We start from the raw sequence: 21,905 nt of genomic DNA on the forward strand, positions 1-21,905 counted from the left end.
ATCATCTCAAGGGGTTTGATGGAGCTGGCTGGGAGGCCTGAAAGCAGTGAGTTGCAGTAGTCCAGTTTAGAGATAACAAGAGCCTGGACTAGAATCTGTGTAGCCTGTTTGGTGATGTAGGATCGGATTTTCTTGATGTTGTAAAGGATGAACCTACAGGACCTTGCAGTTGCTGAGATATGGTCTGCAAAGGTCAAGCCGTCATCAAGAATCACCCCAAGGTTCCTGGCCGTCCTGGTTGGCATGAGTGTGAGTGAGCCGAGCTGTACAGTGAGGTTGTGGTTGATTGAGGGACAGGCTGGGATCACGAGAAGCTCAGATTTTGCCAGGTTAAGTTTAAGATGGTTTTCCTTCATCCAGACCGAGATGTCTGAAAGGCAAGCAGAGGTGGGTGCAGAGACGGATGGATCGTCAGGCTGGAAGGACAAATGGAGCTGGGTGTCATCAGCATAGCAATGATATGAGAAGCCATGAGACTCAATCACCTGCCCTAGAGATGTAGTGTAGATAGAAAAGAGGAGTGGACCCAGAACTGACCCCTGTGGAACGCTGGTTGTGAGTTGCTGAGTTTCAGAAATACCTCCCCTCCATGATACCTTGAAGGATCTGTCAGAGAGATAGGATTCCACCCAGCGCAGAACCGTTCCAGTGATGCCCAGGCTGGAGAGAGTTGACAGGAGGATCTGATGGTTCACAGTGTCGAAAGCAGAGAGGTCAAGTAGGATGAGGACAGATGATCTAGAGGTTGCTCTTGCTAGTCGTAAGGCTTCAGTGACAGAAAGCAGAGCAGTCTCCGTGGAGTGGTTGCTCTTGAAGCCAGACTGCTTGGTGTCCAGGAGGTTGTTCTGTGTGAGAAAATTTGAGAGTTGATTAAAAACGGCTCTTTCAAGAGTTTTCGAAAGAAAAGGGAGTAGGGAAACAGGTCTGTAGTTGTCAACTATAGCAGGGTTGAGTGATGGTTTTTTAAGCAGTGAGGTAACCCGGGCTTGCTTAAATGAGGTAGGGTATGTGCCAGTGGAGAGCGATGTGTTAAAGATGTGTGTGAGTGCAGGTAATAGTGTGGGAGAGATGGACTGAAGAAGGTGAGAAGGGATAGGGTCAAGAGGACAGGTTGTGGGATGGCTAGAGAGAAAGAGTTTTGAGACATCAGTCTCTGAGAGGGGAAAGAAGGAAGTCAGTTGGGAGTTACACGGAGGAGGAGTCAGTCTATGCATGTCTGGGGCTGAGAACAGGTTTCTGATTGATGTAACCTTGTTGGTAAAGAAAGTGGCAAAGTCATCTGCAGTGAGAGAAGTAGGGGAAGGGGGAGGAGGGGAACAGAGTAGAGAGGAAAATGTTTTGAAAAGAATGTGGGTGTTGGGAGAACTAAGAATCTTCTCTTGGTAGAATGTGGCTTTAGCAATGGAGATGCTATTGGAAAAAGAAGAGAGAAGTGTCTGGTAATTGGTTAGGTCAATTGGGTTGTTTGATTTGCGCCATTTCCTTTCAGCTGCTCTTAGTTTGGCCCGGTTGCTACGCAGAGGTTCTGAGAGCCAAGGACTAGAGGGTGATGTGCGAGCAGGTCTGGAGGTTAGGGGGCATATGCTGTCAAGAGAAGAAGTTAGAGTGGAACATAGCATGTCCGTTGCGGTGTTTAAGTCAAGTGAGGAAAGGTGGCTTTCGGAGGGAAGTAAGGTTCTGACAACGGAGGAGAAATGTGAGGGGGAAAGGGAGTGAAGATTGCGATGAAAAGAGATAGAGGGAGGAGACATTGATGGTGGTAAGGGGAGAGAAATAGAGAACTGGATAAAGAAATGGTCAGAGGTGTGGAGAGGAGTAATGAGAAGATTATGTGTGGTGCAATTACGTGTGAGGATGAGGTCAAGCTGTTTACCGGCTTTGTGGGTTGCTGGTGTGGTGAACTGCTTGAGGTCGAATGTGGGAAGGAGAGCAAGAAAGTCAGCTGCATGTGGCTTGTCTAGATGAATGTTGAAATCACCAAGGACCAGAAGAGGATCTGGGATGGTGGACAGTAGCGTGTCAGATTCATCGATGAACTTCCCCAGTTGACCTGGAGGACGGTAAACAACAAGAAAGTGCATTTTGGCAGGGTCAGTGACTGTAAAAGCATGAAATTCAAAGGACGTGTATGAGCAAGAGGGAGAAAGACAGGTAAATTTCCATGTTTTGGAGAGAAGCAAACCTGTACCACCCCCTCGTCTGTTGGGGCGTGAGGTATGGGAGAAGTTGAAGTCGGAGGCCAGGGCAGCGGGTGTGGCAGTGTTCTCAGCATGGATCCAGGTCTCAGTCATAGCCAGCATGCTGAGATTGGAGTGGGTTGCAAATGCAGAAATGAAATCTGCCTTGTTGACAGCAGATTGACAGTTCCAAAGTCCGACTGAGAATGAGATGGAACCTGCAGAGGCCGCATTCAGAGAGCATAGGTTGTCCAAGTTGCGTATGTTTCTGGGAGAATGCCACGGTCTGCGCCTGTGGCAAATAACAGGGATGAACTGATGACACATGTTAGTTTGTGGAAACAGGTAACAGCAAGAGGAAAAAGGGAGAAAAGTATACTTAGCAGCACATGTGGTGTCTTGTCGGTGTCCTTGCTCGGTGGACTCGCGCAGGTAGACTCGCAGGTCTTTACACGAGCTCGGTCTTCACACGACAAGGGCTGACGCTTCCGCCTCAGCGTTTCTTAATTAATAAATACCGATGTGTTTCAGCTGAGCACGCTTCTTTAATTAGCAAAACAAAGAGTAGTCGCGTGAACGAGCGACTTCTTGACCGAAACCGAAACTGAGTACCGGAATTTGTTTTAATCTAGCAACAAGAGTACAGCTCGTAGCAACAAGGAAGCACAGTTACAGCTTCTATCTGACAATCGGTGCTAAAACTAGTTTCAACTAAAAAATCCAGAAAGAAACACTTACCAGTTACTGTTCGCCTGGGTCAATAATCGCTTCTGCTCGGGAAGGTTAATGTTATTAAAATGAGTTGTATTTCAAAATTCAATTACCTTATCTAATTACCTTATGTTCTTATTTCAAGCAATTTGAGAGTATAGCGAAGTCTTTTATTTGGAATGGTAAGCTTCCCAGGTTAAATTTCAATAAGTTACATAGGCCGGTTGACAAGGGTGGGCTAGGCCTACCCAAGATTCTGTTTTATTATTATGCGTTTGGTCTCAGACATTTGGCTCATTGGTCACTTCCACCTGAGAGAGCCCCTCCCTGGTTCTGCATTGAACAAGAAGTTCTTGCCCCTATTTTGCCACTAGACTCTGTATTTTGGGAGATGGGGAGGTCACAAAATTGGAGGATAGGTACAAAAAAGATTGGGTTTTGACCAGTGTGATGATTGGTAGACAGGTTATTTTAAGGGGATGGAAATCAGGTGGAGCGCCCTCATTTCCAGAGTGGTGTATGGAGATGGGGAGGATGACTACCTTTGAGGAAGGGTCAAGCAGAAGGATTGGAGTTGGGAATTCCTTCAGGAAGAAATGAAGCAGTTATTTGACGTTTTTGGGGGACTCTCGAGGAGGGGCAGTGGAGAGTATAATTTAGAGTTTAGTCTATGATTATACTTGATTATTGTATTTTTTTTTTAATTGTGTGTATTTTTATTTATTTTTTTTATTTTTATTTTTTTGGATATGTGAGTTTATATTCTATTGACCACAGGGGTGTTCGTGGGGGGACCAGGGTGGGGTAGGAGGTTGGTAGGGGGAGGGGTTATAGTGAGGATTTATGTTAAAATAGTTTGATTCATTATATATGTTGTTTGTCTATTTGTGTTAACTTGTGAATCAATAAAAGTGTTAATTACACAAAAAAAAACAACTTCAGATCTGTGGCCTTAATGTCACATGTAATGAAGACCCTTGAGAGGCTGGTCTTTCAGGCCCCTCAGTGTATATAAATATCAAGGATATTGCACATGTACATATACAAATAGAACTCTAGCATATGTACATACACACAGATCTATTTTATTGTTTCTATTGTTTCTACTATTTCTATTATTTCTACTGGATAGGTATTTATATACCGTCATTTCCGGACAATAAGCCGCTACTTTTTTCACACGCTTTGAACACTGCGGCTTAAACAATGATGCGGCTAATTTATGGATTTTTACGGGCTAACGAGCTTACCAATGAAATTACCGAACAGGTCACAGTCGACCAATGAAACTGTTCAAATTAAATCAAACGCACTCACACTAAATTCTTCAGATCAGTCATTTTGCGCTTCATGCACACACCCTTATCATGGAAAACACACGAAGAAATGCATATGATGCAGCTTTCAAGTTAAAGGCAATCGATCTGGCTGTCGAAGAAGGAAATAGCATGCGAGGAGCAACTTTTGCTCAAGTCTGCCAGTGGATCCTAACAGCGTGGAGCAGTGTCAAAAAATCTATCACCAGGGGGTTTCGAAAGGCTGGACTGCTGTGTGATGAAGAGGACAGCACGAGCTCAAGGGCGAATTTGCCTCGAGACGTAAGTGACATTGAGAGCGACAACAAAAGAGAGACTGAGGAAGTGTGTGACGAAGTACCGGTAATTCTGAGGCTGTTCAATTCCGACACTGAAGAAGACGACTTTAGTGGTTTTAGTGCGCAGGAGGAAGATGAAGATAGCGATCAATGACTTTTCCTGGTAGGCAACTGTATTTTTTATTTTTTTAACCAGCCGTGTTACAGGCACTGTTCGGAATAAAGCATTTACGGTACGTATTTAATTAAAAGTTAAAAAAAATCTCTGTGTAACATCTTTCTGTGTACATATCTCATGTTTACAACATGGACACCTGCGGCTTATAGACAAGTGCGGCCTATATATGTACAAAATTTTTTTTCTTTTTAAAGTTAGTGGGTGCGGCTTATATTCAGGTGCGCTCAATAGTCCGAAAATTACGGTACTTATTTTATAGTATTATATTATTATATCTCTGTTACTCCTCCTATTGTTCTGTTGTGTCAACTGAATTTCAATAAAAGGTACATCTTATCTTACTAGGGATGCTATTTACATCACCGATGACCCCCCCGCCCCCCCCACTGCACCCTGTTCAGGCATTGTTATTCTATGATGTGTTGTGGTGAATGCATAGTCAAATTGCACCAGTTACTTCAGCATCCCACACCTGTAAACTCCCCAGTTCTCATGTTAAGTGTGGCCCAATGTAATATACCTGGCTGCTTGATCTCATGCACTGTGTGTGTGTGTGTGTGTGTGTGTGTGTGTGTGTGTGTGTGTGCGTGTGTGTGTGTTTGGGTGGATGCCCATTCCATGCAGGCTGTGTGTCCCCTGATTGAGGAACTCACCCACAACCACCACATGTCCTGGATGGCAGCCAAGACTGTCCTCATGTCAAATTATACCAGCATTTGATGCCAACAACAATAATAACAAAAGCAACAAAAATAACAACAACATATGGCCCATATAACAGCTCAGAGAGGGAGTGGAGCACCCCAGAGGGGAAGGAGATAACAGGAGACAAGTGGCTTGTGCCTTGGCAGCCTGAGCCAGAAGAAACAGTGGGAGAATAGCAGAGGATTAGGGATTGAGTGAACATGGATTAGCCACCATGAACAAAACAGTGTCCAGTGCACAAATGTTGGGCGCACACACACACACACACACACACACACACACACACACACACACACACACACACATGAAAAGAGAAAGGAAATATAACTGCAAGCGGCAATCTGCAGGGGACAAGCATTGTGTGGTGGACCACAGGTGGCTAGTTTTCACTAATTTGTATAGAACACTAAAGCAACCTTAGGTGAACATATTAAAATTTTGTGACATAGCTTAATGCAAAAACTGTGAAGAATGTGCTGCAAGGTGATTGGTTGATGGTCACTGTGTTTTTAAGTAGCCTAATCGACAGTAAAATTACTGATTTTAGTAACAGATTTTAGCTTAATGGGATTTAAGGCCTCAGAAAATGTTATTTCAGTCTAATCCCACAGAATACCTAGATTAGGATCCACATAAACCAGGGATGTTAAAGTAAAATTCTGTCCAGCTAAGAACAAACATGTAGATCGGTTCCACATGATTGACTTGAATTACATTAACCCAATTTGTTTTTGTACATTCAACATGACTTGATCATATATTTTCAAAGAATTGAATAAAGTTGAACTCTGCACTCTAACCCAAGCTGAGGATCAAACCCAGGTTGTTGGCATGCTTCAACAGCCATATTACTGCTTCACTATTTTACCACATATTTTAATTGCATTCATTTAATACTATAGTTATAGTTTCTGTCACTGCCAACAGCTAGTATGTGAAACAAGGAGAACAATTAGGCATAGAAATGTGGTGGTCCATCCTGGTTGCCTGTGGCAGCAGGGGCATGGTCAAGCATCAGCTGTGAATGGAGAGGAGGTGGTTTGAACCGACAGGTAATGTGTGATGATTCTCACCTGTGTCTTATTACTGCCAGTCTACTTATTATTATTATCTTTTTGTTCTGTCAATGTCTCCCTTAATCGGCGAGACAGAGAGAGTGTGATATAGCTGGCGGAGCTGGCAAGATACGCACAAATGCACACGCACACACACACACACACACACACACACACACATAATAGAGGTCAATGAGGGAACCTCCCAAGCCATGCTGCTGTCTGAGGTCAACAAGGTGACCTCCCATGCCAAGTTCCTGTCTGAGGCTGATGAGCCAGCTTTCTTATCCATGTTCCTACCTGAGGTTGAAGAGACGGCCTCCCAAGCCATGTACCTGTCTGAGGTCGAAGAGACGGCCCCCCAAGCCATGTTCCTGACTGAGGTTGAAGAGACGGCCTCTCAAGCCAAGTTCTTGTCTGCGGGTGACAAGATGGCCTTTCAAGCCAAGTTTCTATCTGAGGGCAATGAGGTGACCTCCCAAGCCAACGAGGGTGAGGCCTCCCAAGCCAACGGGTGAGGCCAACGAGGTGACCTCCCAAGCCATGTTCCTGTCTGAGGGCGATGAGACGGCCTCTCAAACCATGTTCCTGTCTGTGGGTGACAAGACAGCCTCTCTCGCCATGTGCCTGTCCGAGGGCGACGACACAGCCTCTCAAGCCATGCTCGTGTCTGAGGGTGACGACACAGACAACAAAGTTCTGCTCACTCCTGAGTCTGCTGACACGGATAACCAAGTTTTGCTCACGCCTGAGTCTGCTGACATGGCCAACTAAGTTCAGCCTACAGAGTCGATGGAGAATGACGCTCAACCTCCCTGCTCGCCTAAGGATGCTGCTCAGCATCTCTATCCAGATGAGGATGCTACTCAGCCTCCCTGTTCAGCTGAGGACATTTCTTTTCCTCCCGTTGCAGCCAAGAGTGCCACTTTGCTTCCCTACTCTGCCTTGGACGTCACTAGGCCAGTCTTCTCTACGGATGTTGCTCCACTTTCCCATGCTGCTGAGGACATTGCTCTGCCATCCTATTCCATTCAGGACATCACTCTGCCATCCTGTTCCGCTGAGGACATTGCTCTGCCTTTCTGTTCTGCCGCAGTTGGCAACCCAGCTTCCCATGCCTGGGAGCTGCCTAGGGACCCTGGTGAACGTGCCCCAGCCTCATGCCTGCTCCGTGGCTTCTTAAGGAGCCTGCTGTCTGTGGGACAATGCTGGCCTCAGGACCTAGGGGGCTGTGAAGACATTTTGCCCAGAGGGCCAGGACCACAGGAGGAGGGAGTGTTTTTATGGTGCTCTGGCAGTAGCACCTTTTGGGGGTTCTGTCACGATTTCCCCTCGCACTAGCGCTGTAGCATGCAGCGTGCCCTGAGCTCAAAATGCGAGCATACGCTTCCGGGTTTTCAATGACATTTTGACACATGTGTTTTGTCATGGTTTATGTCCTGTCTCCTGCCCCTGTATTGTCATTGGTTGTTTCCCTTATGGGTCATCATTGTTCTTAGCTGTTCTGTGTTATCCCCCTGAATGCGTTTAGTATATAAACCATGCCTCTTTGTTCATGGTGAAATATCGTTTGCATTCAGTAATCTACCAAGGCTTTGAACCTCAATTTTTTATTTCATGGTTTTTATCCTGTTCTCATTCTAAATTCCCGTTTAGCCTTTTTTATGCCCGTTTGACGATCACCTGACCAGTTGCCTGTTTTTGACCATGCTATGGTTTCACGTTTTGGATTTTTCTGCATGTCTCTCTTTAGTCTCTCTTATCTGCACTTGCATCTGTCTCAACCTCACATTTTGTGACAGGAGCTGTATAAGGTCCATCTTCAAAGGCAAATAAGAAAAAGTGATATGGAGATGGAACTTATACAACATCATATAGAGGAGAAAAAGCTGAATATAAAAAAGTCCAGGCTTGAAATTGAATTGCTGGAGCGCCGGCTAAAGGTGGGCACTGTATATGCTTAATGACATTCTGTCATTTATTATAGAATGATAAAGCAATTAATACAATTGATAATGCTCAGGCAAATATTCTTCTGGATATGAAAACACATATATACGTGGTCTTATCACCCTCTCATGATGAAAAAGACCATCTATAATCTGTGCTTCCACGTCCACTGGATCTTATTCAAATGGACACACCGTGCTCCATCAGCTCTCTGAAACAAACTACCTTGGAACATAACCTGCTCCTGAGCTGATTATGTTCAACGAGTAAGTTGCTATGGCTACTTACATACCCTGAAGGTTACCTCCATTCTTGGAACTGAAAGTTGAGGTTATCCATTTACTCTGAGTAAACTTACCTGGGTATGTAGCATAACCTGATTTCTGGAATACCCCCAATGTGTGGCTCCTACTTGATTGAAATGAAAACCTGCACACACACACCACTCCTGTTTTAGATCACTGGTCACCCACCCTGTTCCTGGAGATCTACCTTCCTGAATAATGTGTAAAAGGCTGTAACCATCTCTTTCATCAACAACACTATCTTTTGTTTCTATAGACTCTATCTAGACACTCTTAGGTCTTTCTTCGGCCTGAAGCACCATAAAACATTTTGGAAAATGATAATGAAACTCCATATGAAACAGTTCATATATACAGTACACGCTTAATTTTTTGGTGTTTTCAACATGTCTTGTTACATTTGACTTGTGTTGTCTAGTTCTATGTTTGAGTGCGTGTTGTTGTTTCCCATGTCTAACTTGAGGTCTGTTTCATGAAGCAAGTTGAACAAATTCAGAGTTGCAGAGCATGTTTTGAGTTGACAAAGCCAAACAAATTCAACCCGGGTTAGTTAAGGTTAACAGGTTTCATGATGCTTGTTATCAACCCAGGTTTTAACCCTAAATCAAGGTTTACTTAACGTGCACATGTACATAAAAGCAAGAAGTTTGCAGCAAATAGCCAATAGTGTTCAAGATGGAAAAAAGCAATTGTGCATACTTCCAGTTGAAGAGCAAGAAAGTATTTTACAGAAATATGAGGAATTTAAACTTACACTAACCACAAAAAGCAACACTGGTGTGGCTTCCAAATCCTGGAACCTGGAGCCTATCCCAGGGAGCATACGGCACAAGGCGGGGGACACCCTGGACGGGGTGCCAATCCATCGCAGGGCACAATCACACACACATTCACAAACCCATTCATACACTACAGGCACTTCTTGGACATGACAATCAGCCTTACTATACATGTCTTTGGATTGGGGGAGGAAACCGGAGTACCCAGAAGAAACCCCCGAAGCACGGGGAGAACATGCAAACTCTGCACATACAGGGCCACGACGGGAATCGAACCCTCAACCCTGGATGTGTGAGGCAAACGTGCTAACCACATTTGGGTTTGAGTTCTCTTACTCAGAATAAAACCTCCAGAGCAGGTTAGCCATGTTGTCATATCACAGCTAACCAGGGACTCCGATTCCCAGAATACACTACAGCCTACAATTATGGCCACCACAGACTACAACTCCCGACCGAGCACACAGGTATGTTCACAATCTCTAAGGTTCTAATCACACACACCTGTTGCCTATTACACACACACACACACACACATACACACACACACACACACACACATCACCCTTTATAAGAAACTTTTTATTCACAAAGAATTTGCCAAGTGTACGCTCAGTAGCTTTTGTCTTTGTCATTCACAAGCTGTTGCTCATATTGCTGCTCTGGTTTTAGATACTGTTTGTACTCAATTCTGATTTCTTATTCTAATCTGTTTGTTGATCACTTAACCTTTTCCGGTTTACTGTTTTCGATTTTGGGGTTGTGTTTTTCATTTAGAAAATGTAAGCTTTGCTCTTTTTTTGGTCCATTGTTGAATCCATGTGTTGGATTGTATACTTCCCTGAGTGTCTTACAGTTTGTTTAGTGTACTACTATAGTAAAATGTTAATCAAATTTTTGTTATTCAAATGTACAGTATCTCACAAAGGTGAGTACACCCCTCACATTTTTGTAAATATTTGATTATATCTTTTCATGTGACGACTTTGAAGAAATAACACTTTGCTACAATGTAAAGTAGTGAGTGTACAGCTTGTATAACAGTGTAAATTTGCTGTCCCCTCAAAATAACTCAACACACAACCATTAATGTCTAAACCGCGGGCAACAAAAGTGAGTACACCCCTAAGTGAAAATGTCCAAATTGGGCCCAATTAGCCATTTTCCCTCCCCGGTGTCATGTGACTTGTTAGTGTTACAAGGTCTCAGGTGTGAATGGGGAGTAGGTGTGTTAAATTTGCTGTCATCGCTCTCACACTCACTTATACTGGTCACTGGATGTTCATGGCTCATGGCAAAGAACTCTCTGAGGATCTGAAAAAAAGAATTGTTGCTCTACATAAAGATGGCCTAGGCTATAAGAAGATTGCCAAGACCCTGACAGTGAGCTGCAGCACGGTGGCCAAGACCATACAGCAGTTTAACAGGACAGGTTCCACTCAGAACAGGTTCCACTCAGAACAGGCCTCGCCATGGTCGACCAAAGAAGTTGAGTGCACATGCTCAGCGTGATATCCAGAGGTTGTCCCAGAAGAAAGTCTCTTCTAAAGATGATGCACAAGAAAGCCCGCAAACAGTTTGCTGAAGACAAGCAGACTAAGGACATGGATTACTGGAACCATGTCCTGTGGTCTGATGAGACCAAGATAAACTTATTTGGTTCAGATGGTGTCAAGCATGTGTGGCGGCAACCAGGTGAGGAGTACAAAGACAAGTGTGTCTTTCCTACAGTCAAGCATGGTGATGGGAGTGTCATGGTCTGGGGCTGCATGAGTGCTGCCGGCACTGGGGAGCTACAGTTCATTGAGGGAACTATGAATGCCAACATGTACTGTGACATACTGAAGCAAAGCATGGCCTCTGGGCAGTATTCCAGCATGATAACGACCCCAAACACACCTCCAAGACGACCACTGCCTTGCTAAAGAAGCTGAGGGTGAAGGTGATGGACTGGCCAAGCATGTCTCCAGACCTAAACTCTATTGCGCATCTGTGGGGCAGCCTCAAATGGAAGGTGGAGGAGCACAAGCCAGCTCTGTGGTGTCGTCATCCACCAGCTCTGTGGTGTCGTCATGGAGGAGTGGAAGAGGACTCCAGTGGCAACCTGTGAAGCTCTGGTGAACTCCATGCCCAAGAGGGTTAAGGCAGTTCTGGAAAATAATGGTGGCCACAAAAAAAACTTTGGGCCCAATTTGGACATTTTCACTTAGGGGTGTACTCACTTTTGTTGCCAGCGGCTTAGACATTAATGGCTGTGTGTTGAGTTATTTTGAGGGGACAGCAAATTTACACTGTTACACAAGCTGTACACTCACTACTTAACATTGTAGAAAAGTGTCATTTATTCAGTGTTGTCACATGAAAAGATATAATCAAATATTTACAAAAATACTACAAAAAAAGATACTGTATATACTTAAACTTTTATATTCTTGAAAAACATAAACACAAATATAAAATTATAATGATTATAAATTATAAATGAAAAATTATCAGGTTTTGGTACTTCATATTTTTGGTGATTTGAAATCTGTACCTGTGGCTGTAATAAATTAATTGCTCATGTTTTATCTATTTTTAGGTAGGACATCCGGAGAGCAGAAAGGATCAGGATCTCTAGTATCTCCATAAAATCGTGTGTGGCTCGAAAAAAGGAGAGAGGGAGAGTTAAGATTATTAGGACTGTGCTTAGCGTAACAGAAAGTCTAGTCAGGGTAGGCTTGAGTAAACAAATAAGTTTTAAGCCTAGACTTAAACACTGAGACTGTGTCTGAGTTCTGAACACTAATTGGAAGACTGTTCCATAAATGTGGGGATCTATGATAGAAAGCTCTTCCCCCTGCTGTGGCCTTCACTATTCGAGGTACCGTCAAATAGCCTGCATCTTTTGATCAAAGTAGGCATGGTGGATCATAGAAAACCAAAAGGTCGCCTAGATATTGTGGCATGAGACCGTTTAGTGCTTTATAGGTTAATAATAGTATTTTATAATCAATGTGAGATTTCACTGGGAGCCAATGCAGTGTTGATAAGATCGGGGTGATGTGGTCATATCTTCTGGTTTTAGTTAGGACTCTAGCAGCTGCATTCTGGACTAACTGGAGTTTGTTTATGCACCTACTGGAACATCTAGACAGTAAGGCATTACAGTAATCTAGTCTAGAGGTGAGGAAAGCATGAACTCATATTTCTGCATCATGTAGTGACAATATATTTATTATCTTAGAAATAGTCAATAATCACACGAAGGTCTTTACTGCTGTACATGATGAAACAGAAATTCCATCCAGAGTTACTATGTGATCAGAAAGCTTACTTCTAGCTACACGTGGTCCTAATTCAAGTACTTATGTCTTATCAGAATGAAGTAAAAGGAAGTTAGTTAGCATCCAACGTCTAATGTCCTTCACACATCCCTCAACTTTATTAACTTTATTATTGTGGTGAGGAGATTTCCACAGTTCCACAGCCACACATTTCTCAATTGCCAAACATCAGATGAGGTCCATAGCCTTCAGTTGTATTTAGTGAAGAGAAATGTACAACCTTTACTAGGCCACCAAGACTGTCTTCACATGGGTTAATATTTCTCATTAAAAGTCCATCATGTTGTAGTGGATGACATTCCAAACTTCTCAAAGCAGATCCAAGCAGAATATGGTGACCTTAGTGGATGCAAATGTAAAGAAGCAAATGTAAAGAAGCGGATGCAAATGTAAAGAAGCAAAAAGCAAGCTCCCAGTGACATAATAGATAAAATTAGACTCAGAAGTGAATCTTGTCATCAAGCCTGCATGCAAGATTCCAGTAGCCATACAAGGTCAGAGCAGAATGGTCAGGCCTAGTCATCTTCACTCCAGTCTCAGAACCTACAGAATGGGTATCAGCAAAGGTGGTGGTCCACAAAAAGTATTCATATGACATAAGGCATGAGAGAGCTCAACAAAGCTCTCAAGTGCAAGACTGCCAGTAGTATGTTATGTTGGACATGTGTTCAAAAGTGAAGGCCTGAAGCCAGATCCCTCAAAGACAAAGGCAATCATGGAAATGACATTGCCTGTCACTGTCCACACATTACACTGTTTCCTAAGCATGATCAACTACTGAAATATAAAGGATTTTTATACCCACTGCTCTCCTATTACAAAAGACAGAAATAGGTGCAGCTGAAGGTTAAATGCATGTTTTAGTTTATGATTTAAATATCTAACTCTGACTCCAATTAATAATGACTGTTAACTTATTTATCTGACTCCATAGAATAATCTTCTAGTTAGTGCTAGAAGTGTAAAATTTCAGCGTTCTATTAATATTTACTCTAAAGCAGCTTCAAGCAAAGCTTTAATTAAAATGATGTTCCTACATCAAAGGCTTTTATATAGTTTCTTTATTAAAAACAAGCTCAGAGCTTTCTATCAACATGCAAGCCTAGGCTTTTCCTATTTTACTTGTCAGAGGTTCTGTTTAAACTTGCAAGTATTAGCCTTTTCTTTTAGCTTGTCAGAGGTTGATTTCAAAGGTTTCTAATGTACCATAACTTTAACTTAAGAAACTATTTCTAATAACCATACAAAACATATAAATCGTGCACCTTTAATGCATCATACTTTCTTCCAGAAGAACTATTTAGAGACAGAATAACAAATGCATTGTGTTTTGGCCAGACATAACCTCATGGTTATTCACTTAATGTCGTATTGGGTATTGTTGATTCCATGCCAGGGTGTCCTCTATGAAGAACAGTAGCATGCAGTCTTAATGGTAGTCTTGCTGTTGTTGGAGTCCTGCTGATGTTGCTTCATACTGTTGCAGATAGAGCTCATGTGCTATCTGCAACTGTATGAAGCAACATCAGCAGGACTGCCATTAAGACTGCACACCTGGTCAACTGTCACAACAGACATCTTTGAATGGAATGGTCAACATAATCATTAGGTTGGTTTGAAATAGATGTTCTTTGTAACATCTACAGCAGTCTACAGCAGTCATTGCAAAGTTCAAAGTCCACACAAAGTCATCTCAGACAATGGAATTCAGTTCACCAGTCAATAGTTTAAGGACTTTACCACAGTCTGGGATTTCATGCATGTGACCAACAGTCCAGAGTATTCCCAATCCAACAAATTAACAGAACACACTGTCTGCAGTGCAAAAGAACTGATGGGGAAAACCAAGAGATATGGAGCAGATGTTTTCCTCAGACTGCTGAACCTGAAAACCGTGCCCCATGATGGAACTCAATGTTCACCAGCAGAAAGACTGATGTCAAGGCAAATACATATAACTCTACCAATCAGTACAAAGTTGCTGGAATCCACCTCAGAAAGTAATAGTAAGGTCAAAGCAAGGCTCATCCAAAAGCATTGCTCTCAGAAATAGTGCTATGACAGATCCACCAAACCCCTTAGACCCCTGTCGCAATGAGATACGATTAGACTATAAACACGCATGGATACAACAGAATAGGGATCAATCAATGAACTCTTTAAGGAACTAAGATCCTATGTTGTTGAATCGGACGGGAATAAATACAGACAGAACCGTCAACACATCTAACTTGTTCCGGAGTGATTGCAGTCCTGCAGATCATCAGTCACCTCGTCCAATCAGGCAGAGACGAGGTTCTACACCACACAACACTGAAGGACCACAAACATCTCCAGAGATTAACATGTCATCAGAAACCACTTTACCTGCCACTGAATCAAGCTTCTACGTGACACGTGATGATGTGTTAGAATCTCCTGGCCAAATCCCAAGTATATATAGTATATCCAGTAAAAAATACAGGAACTGAAAAGAAAAACTCTTGTTTTTAAGTGATTTGAAACCTTTATTATATTGCCAGTTCCATATTAAAATGTTCTTTAAAAAAGTAATGACAGTTGAATGTCTAGTCTCTAGAGTGTGCGATAATATTTAAGTTACAGTTTGCGAATAACAGTAATAATAGCTGTCATTTTCAATACATCTTAGAAAATGGTGTGAAGTTGTAGAAGAGATGTAGAATATGTCTTGTTAATGTTCCGTGCAAGTCAAGTGAGCCTCTGTAGATGCACTATGTACATGGAGTGGATTGGAGTCATGTGCAGTTGTCAAGTCTTAGCTACGGTTATATCAAAAGCTGCCTTTCTGTAATTGTTAATCAAATACATAGAGTAAAACAACACTGACTGAACTGCTGCTTTACTGATTGTCATTCAACCAAGCATAGTGGAGTTTTCTGAAGTGAAACAATCAATGGGATTTTTGCACAAACACTTTAGACAAACCAGTTAAACACAAACCAATTAGAGCACTACACTTTCGGTATTTTCAGTCAGTCTCTGCAAGAGCTCCTGCAAATAACTGTCAGTGAAATTCATGGGTTGTGTAAGAATACTTGCATTGGAATCTTTCATCTGGTGGAGACACAGGAGTGGGCATGATCCAAACAGAGGAGGAAAGCCCATCCCAACAGATAGTACCAGAGGGTGAATGGAGTTGAAGAGGCCATTTTTTTTCAGGAGATATTTTAGTCAAGGGAATCTGCCAATATCCAATATCAAATAAAAGCAAGCTGCACCCAATCGATCGAGCAGTTCATCAATGTGAGGCATTGGGTATGCATCAAATTTAGACACTGCATTGACTTCTCTAAAGTCCACGCAAAAACGGACCAACCCATCAGTTTTGGGCACCAAAACCACCTGGCTGCTGCAGTCACTGTGGTACTCCTCGATTACTCCCAGGTTGAGTTTATCCCAAACCACATTTTTTGTGTTCGGGCAGACGATAGGGGTGGCTGCGTACCAACACCCCTAGGGTTGTCTCTATGTGGTGCTCTATGAGACTAGTCTGACCGGGTAGAGACCAGAACATGTTAGAAAACTCCGCCTGCAACTTGACAACATCCGTTATCAAGTTCCGGAGAGAGGTGGTCTCCATAAGGGACTGGGGTAGATTGAGCTGCCATTTTTAGATTCAACTTCGGTCTTAGCTTCTCTCTCTCTGGAAAAACCGTCGCCAAAGCCATGGGAACCGCTTCCATGGTTTCAGGAGATTAAGGTGATAAACCTGTCACACCCTGCCTCTATCTGTTCGTCTTACCTCATAGTCAACAAGACCCTGAGGCGATGGAGCGATGGAGGAAGTGAACTTTATATAACGATATAATATAATATAATATAATATAACATAATATAATATAATATTATACAGTGACATAAATTTCACTTCCTCCATCGCTCCATCGCCTCAGGGTCTTGTCATGCAACTGCTCTAAAGGAAAATCCCACAAGGGAATCCCCACCAATAGGTGAGGAACTGAGCCATCCCCATTCTCTGTGTCCCCCTGTCATGGAGCTGATGTTAATGGCCCCAGCAATGTCTCCCCAGCCAATGCTGTGCACATTCCACACCTTTCACTACTGTAAGTAACACTCGAAACCCTGCCCCCAGGATTAATGGATGGGTGAGACGAGGGCTAACCACCTCCACTATGTGTTTTTGTCCCTGAAATTTAATGATGACTGGCACCAGCGGATATTCATGAACATCCCTGTGCACACACCTCACCTTCAACAAACGTGAATTGCCCAATGGCTCACCTTGAAACAAGCATTGGTGAACTGAGGTCTGGTCACTGCCTGAATCCACACTCACCAGTATGTGATTGGTATATTGATCGGGGCATCCTGTAGCTCACCTCCATCACATTGCAAGAGTCATTTATTTGTCATTTGCACAGTTACACTGGTTACACTGGGCATTGAAATGCTTATGATGAGGCTCAGATTTAAACATTGACAGTACAAACATTTATTGACATGAACAAACACATATTTTGACATTAAGGCTGAGATGATGCTGTGATGTGATAGTAAATGGGGTAACTGACATGCTTCCAAATTATTGAAATGGCAAAGTACAATTAACATGTGCTATCAAATTATTACAATGGCATAGTAAAAGTGACATGTGCTATTGAATTTTTCAATGGTAGAATAAAAGTGACATGCTATTAAAGAAGGCAGAATGGTAAATATAAACACAATAAATAGTAAATGGTAAATTTGAATAGTAAATATCTAAGTGGCAGAAATAAAGTGTCACAGTGCCAATTTAAGGACTACTGGCTGTTCAATAGTCTGAAGGGTTGGAGATAAAAACTGTTCTTCAGTATGGTTGTCTGTGATTGGATACAATGGAAGCGTCTGCCAAACAGCAGTTTTGCAAACAGGAAATGAGCAGGGTGAGTGCAGTCCTTAATGATATTGTGGGCCTTCCTCAAACAGCATGTTTGGTAAATGACCTGTAAGGTCGAAAGTTTGTTGCCAGTGATGAGCTCTGCTTTTCTCACCACTCTCTGAAGAGCTTTACTGTCAGAGGAAGAGCAGCTGCTATACCAGACAGTGATGCAGCCAGTCAGAGTGCTCTCTATGTAGCAGTGGTAGATGTTTGACATTATGTCAGTGGAAATGCCAAACCTGTTAAGCCTCCTCACAAAGTAAAGATACTGATGGGCTGCTCTTGTTAAAAAAATCATTCTGCACTTACAGTGGCTCTTACACCTCTACTTTGTGTGTGCACTTTGCTTCTCTAGAAATTTACTTCTCCGTAAGTCACTATGGATAAAAGCAGCTGCTAAATGAATAGCAGTCTGTGTGTAGGCTCCAGGAGAGACCTGGAGAGCCCTGACCTCCTATCTGTAGTATGTCTTGTCACTGTTGGTGTTGTGTCCCAGGATGCTTGTATCATTCACAAATTTGAAGATGATGTTGGAGCTGTGCTTAGCAGAGCTATCATAGGTGAACAGGGTGTACAAGAGGGGGCTGAGCACGCATCCCTGTGGGGCACCAATGTTGAGTGATGTGTGGCTGCCAATCCTGACACACTTGGGGTCTGCCCATAAGGAAGTCCAGGATCCAGTTACACATGTGACTGTTAAGTCCCAGATCCTTCAGCCTGACTATTACTTTGGTAGGGATGATGGTATTGAAAGTGGAGCTATAATCAATAAACAGTATCTGCACATAGGTGTTCCTCTCCTCCAGGTGTTCCAGGGCAGAGTGCATGGCCATTCCAATGGCATCATCAGTGGATCTATTCAAGCGGTATGCAGACTGGATTGGGTCAAAGGTGTCTGGTAGAGAGGAGCAGATATAGGATTTGACGAGATGCTAAAAGCACTTCATGATCACTGACGTCAGTACTACAGGGAGGTATTCATTCAGGCAGGAGAAAGCAATCTTCTTTTGAACAGGGATGATGGTGTTCTACTTGAAGCATGTGGGGATCACAGTCAGACTCAAAGAGAGATTAAAGGTCTTAGTGAACACATCTGATAACTCATCAGCACAGGCCCTCAGGACATGTCCGTGGAGGCCATCAGGTCCTGGTGCCTTAGAAAGCATTGACTCTCTTGAAGGCCCTACTCAATTCAGATGTGGTTAGAGCCAGAGGGCAGGTGTCGTGGTCAGCAGGTATTTTCACAGCAGGGAATGTATTGCCTGCCTCAAAGTGAGTATAGAATGTGTAGAGCTTGTCAGGTAAAGAGGCAGACATAGGCATATCACTGCTTTTCCTGACTTTGTAGTCTGTTATAGTGTGCAGACCACTCCACGTGCATTTCGGGTCAGAGCCACATTAGACTCACTCCACTCTGTCCCAGAAGTCACTTTGAAGGTCATTCCTGGACTTCTTGTAGGCAGTCAGGTCCCCAGAGTTGAAGGCTACAGTTCATGGTCTCAGCCTGGTATGCACCTCTCTTTTGACCCATGTTTTCTGGTTGTGAAACGACTTGAAATTGACTGTGGGGACAACATCCTGTGTGCATTTGTTTCTGAAGCTTATCACAGAGACTGTGTATTCATTGTCTCCTGAGGATATTTTGCCCACTTATTAATGTATGGCAAAATTATACAGTTCTTTGGTCATTTAACTTAGGTGTGGCAAAATGGCTTGATAGCACCACCTACAAAATTTCACCGATGTGCACCTCGCTCTATGTTTCATCTAAATGTACGAAATTCGGTAAACGTGTGTAAGATGCCAATACATACAAAAACTTCTCTTGAAACCCTACCCTAAACTAAATTTTGATTTTTCTCTTAAATTTTTGCTCTGTTTTTTTTTGCCATTTCCAGGCCTCGTACTTTAACGTACTCCTCCTAGAGCTTTTATCAGATTAGCATCATATTTGGTCAGTCTCATCTAAAGGCATTAATGATGCTAAATTTCAAAGCTTTTGAGTTTTCACTGCACGGCGTGGGCGTGGCGGTCTCACAAATTTCGATGTTTCACCATGAAAAAGGAAGTTGTTATAACTTAAACATAGAATGTCCAATCTGTTCCAAACTTCACGTGTTTGATAAAGGTCCCGGCCTGAAGACATCTACATGCCATGATTCAGTAATAGTACAGATTCAGTAATAGTCATAGCCCACCTTCTGGCAACATGAACTGCCATGATTTACACTAACTCAAACATACAATGTTCAATCTGCACAAAACATCACATTTTTTGTACAAAACCTGGCCTGAGGCTATGTACATGCCAATGTTCAGTTACAGTCAAAGCGCCACCTGCTGGCAACATGAACTGTCATGTTTTACACTAACTCAGACATACAATGTTCAATCTGCAGCAAATGTCACATGTTTTGTACAAAACCTGGCCTGAGGTTATATACAGTATCTCACAAAAGTGAGTACACCCCTCACATTTTTGTAAATATTTGATTATATCTTTTCATGTGACAACACTGCAGAAATGACACTTTGCTACAATGTAAAGTAGTGAGTGTACAGCTTGTGTAACAGTGTAAATTTACTGTCCCCTCAAAATAACTCAACACACAGCCATTAATGTCTAAACCACTGGCAACAAAAGTGAGTACACCCCTAAGTGAAAATGTCCAAATTGGGCCCAATTAGCCATTTTCCCTCCCCGGTGTCATGTGACTTGTTAGTGTTACAAGGTCTCAGGTGTGAATGGGGAGCAGGTATGTTAAATTTGGTGTCATCGCTCTCACACTCCCTCATACTGGCCATTGGAAGTTCAACATGGCACCTCATGGCAAAGTACTCTCTGAGGATCTGAAAAAAAGAATTGTTTGCTACATATAGATGGCCCAGGCAATAAGAAGATTGCCAAGACCCTGACACTGAGCTGCAGCACGGTGGCCAAGACCATACAGCGGTTTAACAGGACAGGTTCCACTCAGAACAGGCCTCGCCATGGTCGACGAAAGAAGTTGAGTGCACATGCTCAGCATCATATCCAGAGGTTGTCTTTGGGAAATATACGTATGAGTGCTGCCAGCATTTCTGCAGAGGTTGAAGGGGTGGGGGCTAGCCTGTCAGTGCTCAGACCATACGCCGCACACTGCATCAAATTGGTTTTCATGGCTGTCATCCCAGAAGGAAGCCTCTTCTAAAGATGATGCACAAGAACGCCTGCAAACAGTTTGCTGAAGACAAGCAGACTAAGGACATGGATTACTGGACATGAGGCTGGGGCTGGTTCGCCGGGGTCCTTAGGCAAGACCCAGGCTTGGGAAGTTGTGTCGTCAGCTTTAGACAGGTGCTAGTGTTCAACAATCTCTTTATATTGTGGATATGAGTGCTGTGAATTTGATGCAGTTGTGCATGATTAGAATGAATGTGAGTGTTTCTGGGAATTGCAGTCCATGGCAGCCATGTTTGTAGGTCGCAATGCAGTGTGGGAAATGTACTCACTGGTTTGCTGTGAAATGACATCAGCGGTACATGATATATTTGGATATATTTGGCAAATTCAGTGCACAAGTAAATTTTGCTAGATAAATTGAGAAAGGGAAGCGAAACTGTAAGTAACTGTAACCAAATTGCTGTATGTGGACTCGACTTCACAGGGAAATTCCTTTCAAATTCTTAAGAATTATTCTCTTAAATTTATCATTCATATGATTAACTGAATGTCTGGAGATTTATCACATATTTCACATTTCTCTGTACCTCATAACTGAGATTTTCCTTTTCTTGTACCATATGGGTTTAATTAGATATGGTTATTATATACTACTAATAGTCCCAGAGTACCTGAGTTTTTACCTGTTCACAACCAGAGAGTTAAGATAGGCAATTCAGGGTGGGTAGAAAATTAACATCTGTCATTTAAAGTTTTATTTTAATGGTCATCAATCTGTTAATCATTTTTGGGAATTGAAAATTTTGAATATAAAAAGGAATGTGTGCATGAGAGCAAAAAATAATTTAATTACAACAGTACATTGAACTGATTAAGTTATTTAAGCATTTTGCCAAAGAAGGTCACAAAGCCAGTCTCTCCAAATTTCAGAATGTACAACAAGAAGTGAGATTTCTAGTGCAAGACATCTCTGCCAGTGGAAAGAAACTCTCCACAGACATAGTATCTGCCATTCAGAACATTCCCAAGGCTCTGATTAAGAAACAAGTTTTCTCTTTC

Source organism: Ictalurus furcatus, chromosome 3, assembly GCF_023375685.1.
Source record: "Ictalurus furcatus strain D&B chromosome 3, Billie_1.0, whole genome shotgun sequence".
NCBI lineage: Eukaryota > Metazoa > Chordata > Actinopteri > Siluriformes > Ictaluridae > Ictalurus > Ictalurus furcatus.